The sequence below is a fragment of the Musca autumnalis genome, unplaced genomic scaffold (genome assembly GCF_047663935.1).
Source record: "Musca autumnalis isolate F117 unplaced genomic scaffold, ASM4766393v1 scaffold_1, whole genome shotgun sequence".
Lineage (NCBI taxonomy): Eukaryota > Metazoa > Arthropoda > Insecta > Diptera > Muscidae > Musca > Musca autumnalis.
This window is the reverse complement of record NW_027411644.1, coordinates 270615464-270620113: the sequence shown is the minus strand read 5'-3', so window position 1 is coordinate 270620113 and position 4650 is coordinate 270615464. Positions and strand designations below refer to the sequence as shown.

The 4650-nt window shown below is 36.9% G+C and overlaps 1 non-coding gene across 1 annotated transcript; it reads right to left on the bottom strand.

Moving 5' to 3' along the window:
- Positions 1 to 3059: 3059 nt before the first annotated feature.
- TRNAR-UCG (transfer RNA arginine (anticodon UCG)) lies at positions 3060 to 3132 on the bottom strand. Its single transcript has one exon. It is a non-coding gene; the product is annotated as a tRNA-Arg (tRNA).
- Positions 3133 to 4650: the final 1518 nt, after the last annotated feature.

Genomic DNA, 4650 nt, shown 5'->3' with positions numbered 1-4650 from the left:
GTTCGGAAAAATTGTTCGTACGGTAACTCTTGAAGGAAGTGGCCGAATTGGTCTATACTTTACACATCCTAATATATCTACCAGATATAGATCAGGTTCAAATATGGACTATATTTGTCCACTCCATCCGGTACCTCCCACACAAAATTTCGGATAAGTTCACTTTAATCGAATCACTTTGATTTTTGTTGAACAAACTTGCTTTCGCTGCCTCAATTACGATGGGAAAAGTTTTTTTAGGGGCAAGTCCATACTTCTTGAGCAAACAGCCCGAAGAGTGTAAAAACCCCCTATGGCACCATATGTTGTGGCTGGAGATCCACTTCCATAACGGTCAATGTCGATCCATTCCTTTTAGTATCTCCTCCGCAAAACTTTTGATCTTTAATCCTAATCAAAATTTTTGTCGGTTCAAACGCCCAACATTTTTAAAACCCCCTAAATACATACTTGTCGACGAAAACAGTAAAGCTGTCTTCGAGACCAAAGAAAGAAAAAGTGTTTGGCACAAATATATCAAAACAACATTCACTGATGATGAAAGGCCAGAAAATAACACTAATACTGAATCAGACATAACAGGAAACCCGATCACGGAAGATGAAGTCAAATCGGCAATTCAGTCAATGAAAGATAAGAAGACCGTCGGCCCTGATGAAATACCCGCAGAGATTTTGAAATTAATAGAGGGAAACAATATACAACTGCTGCTGAAACTCTTCAATCACGTTTACGATACAGGACAGTACCCCGACGACTGGTTAAAATCTACATTTATAGCTATACCAAAAAAAGCACATGCACGAAAATGCGGTGATTATAGACTAATTAGTCTAATGAATCATGCCCTAAAAATATTTATTAAAATACTACATAAAAGAATCTACCCTAAGTGTGAGCCAAATATGGGGAGAACACAATTCGGTTTCAAAGAAGGCATGGGAACGCGAGAGGCACTACTAAGTATCCAAGTCCTTATTCAAAAATGTAGAGATGTTCAAAAAGATATATTCTTATGTTTCGTCGACTACGAAAAAGCTTTCGATACAGTCAGGCATGAAAAAATGATGGATATCTTGATGGATACCGGAATAACAGAAAAGGAAATAAGATGCATAAAAAACCTTTATTGGCAACAAACTGCAAACGTTCAAGTTGATGGAGAACTCACTGACAATATCCCAATATCCAAAGGCGTTAGACAAGGGTGTATCCTATCACCTCTATTATTTAATTTATACTCCAACAAAATATTTCAAGAAGCAGCTGAAAACGAGCAAATTGGCGTAAGGGTGAATTACTCTGAATTAATAAACAATATACGATACGCCGACGACACAACATTAATTGCCACTAGCCTATATGGTCTACAGAAACTGGTTAACTCGCTTACTCAAAAAAGCGAATTGTACGGTCTTAAGATTAACATTAAGAAAACGAAATATATGGTAATAAGTAGAAAAACTTACCAAAACAACACATCATTGAAAATAAAAAATGACGAAATAGAACGGGTAAGGAGTTTTAAATATCTTGGGGTCCTTATAAATGACCAATGGGATGCCTCGAGAGAGATAAAATGCCGAATAGAAGTAGCTAGTCAATCCTTTTTTAACCATCGCAAAATATTAACAAGTCATGACGTCAACATCACAACAAAAATGCGCTTCATAAAATGCTATGTATGGTCCACTCTACTATATGCTGCCGAGACATGGACAATTAAGTCAATAGACGAACAAAAATTGAACGCATTTGAAATATGGATTTATCGCAGAACACTGAAAATTCCTTGGACTGACCGAGTACCAAATGAAGAAGTCCTGAGAAGAATGAACACTAAACGACAACTTCTTGATATCATAAAAAGTAGGAAGATATCCTATATGGGACACATAATGAGAAACGAAAAGTATTCTGTCATCCAGAGCATAATTAAATGTCAAATTGAGGGAAAAAGGCCAAGAGGAAGAAGAGAAATATCCTGGATAACAAACATTTTGGAGTGGACAAATCAACCAAATGAAAGAAGCCTTATCAACGCTGCGAGGAATAGAGAGATCACCATTGCTGAATAATTTACCACAACATATTCATAAACATATATCTATATATACAGCTAAAATACTTAATTTGTTATTGTATGATCGCCAAAATCCGAATGCGGATCGGCAAATAAAGAAGAAGAAGAAGAAATACATACGTATTTCGGGAAAAAATTGTTTCAATATACACAGGCTGAGGGTATATCTCTGTCGGCAAAGCCGGCTGATACTTTTTTACTTGTTTTTCGATTATTTTGCATTACGCCAACTAACTATGTATGTGGAAGTTGGTCCAATCTTATAATAATTCTGTATGTTTCTTAATAAATATGAATATGTATAACTCCGTAATAAATATAAGCACATGGATGCTCCTCGTCGTTTATTTTATCATGTGGGAGCTGAACTTCACCAGGTGTTATCACGATGCTTTCTAGAGGTTGGTGTTTAATTGGAAAGTTTTCTAATAACGATTCTTAATCTCCGGGATTATGTATTTCCATATGAATTGAGACATAGTACGAGTAAGATACATAAGCATTTGATCTTTTGATCTTCTATGTTCCCTGCTACTTGAGCATTGAAGACCTGAATACCTGAAAAACGGTATCGGTGTCCTGTTCATAAGCAGAAAATAATACGATAGTTTGTGTATAGTTGGGTGATTTATAATAAAGCTGTCCTTTGTGTTTGGAGTTTTTCAGTGTTAAGCTATCATGCTCTGAAAATAAAAAAGCAAAAAAAAAAAAAGAAGAATCGAACGTGGGCCAACAATTCTCATCAAGGATATAATGTCGACTGATTGAAGGGTAAATGATGTTTGCAACAAATGTTGTTTGTCACCCTCACCCAACATCCTCCGTTATCCTTTATATTTATATTCTGGATTTATTTATATATGTACATGAATTTGTACCATTTCTTTTCAAAAACTTTGCAAAGTCATACACAAACTGTTTCAAGTATGTATGTATGTATGAGCAAGCTTAGATAGGAGATGTTTCACTCATTCTGCGACCGTGACAGGACTCGAACCTGCAATCTTCGGATCCGAAGTCCGACGCCTTATCCATTAGGCCACACGGTCAATTTAAATCGAGCCCCATTGGAAGCTTATTACAAATTTTCTAAAATAAGAAATATTCTTAAAAATACGGTAGATTACATCATAAAATACTTATATAATGAGTAACAATTCCAAATCTAGACACCAACCACCGTAGAAGTTGAAAAATATCGTCATTCACACTCACACCATACAGAAGTTTAGAAACAAATTTGGGACACTCATCAAATGATTTTAATAGGGTTTAGAATAAGACAACTTTTTTGTTCAAAAAAATATTTCTCAAGAAGATATTGGTCGACAACAATTGCTAGATGATGGCATTTTGAACAGTAGAATGTTGTTTTCAATTGTGGGAAAGTAACTATAGTGGTTGATAGACAGTAGATATTATAGTTGTGATGCAGAATCTGAAAGATAGAACTACCCAGCAAAATTTGAAGGAAGGGGTTCCATGCGATGACGTGATTTCATGGCATCTTTTGCTTTGGTTCACAAACGAAGTCGTGAAGATCCGATGTTTTCATCAGAATTTGAACCCATGCAATGGAAGTCCTGAAAAACCGACATTTTCATCAGCATTTGAACCCATTCCATCGATCTAATAGAGATGAATTTTGTGTTTTTATATCCTCAGCATTTATGCTAACGATGGTATACACTTTCATACGGGCAAAATGTGCCTCATCGAAATAATGATTTGGACGAAATGTGTTTCAGACAATTTGGAGTTGATTTGGCCATGTCCGTCCGTCTGTCTGGCTGGGTGGAGCGCACGATAACTCTCGAACGGATCAACCGTTTCGGTCCAAAATTTGGTTTTCGCAATATTTTGTACAAACTTAGTTTAAGTTCGAAGATGTGCTATATCGGTGCACTCCTTCCGGTACCTCCCCCCACAAAAGTTCGGAAATGTTCGGAAAATTTGTGCGCACGATAACTCTTGAAGAAAGTAACCGATTTGGTCCATACTTTGCATATCGTGAAATTTCTACCAGACTTAGATGAGGTTCCAATATGGACTCAATCGGTCCACTCCTTCGGGTACCTACCACACAAAATTTAGGAAAAGTGCAGATTAGGACCTGTTCTCGAATCGCTTTGATTTTTATTGTAGTAACTTGTATTCACTGCCCTCCATATAACGGTATAAGTTTCATCAGGGACAAGTCCATACTTCCTCAGAAAATAGTCTGAAAGATAAAAAAGCCCTATGACACCGTGTATAGTGGTTGGAGCGCATTATAACTCTCGAACGGATCTGCCGATTCGGTTCAAAATTTCGTCTTCGTAATATTTTGTGCAAACTTAGTTTAAGTTCGAAGATAAGCCAGATCGGTCCACTCCTTCAGGTACATCCTTCACAAAAGTTCAAAAATGTTCGGAAAAATTATGCGTACGATAACTCTTGATGGGAGTGACCGATTTGGTCCATACTTTACACATTCCAAACAAGTGAGCCAAGGCTATAGTCGGGTCGGGGCCGACTTTGTGATACCCTACGCCACTACCCCTGTTCATAAGCTTCTGACTGGTAAA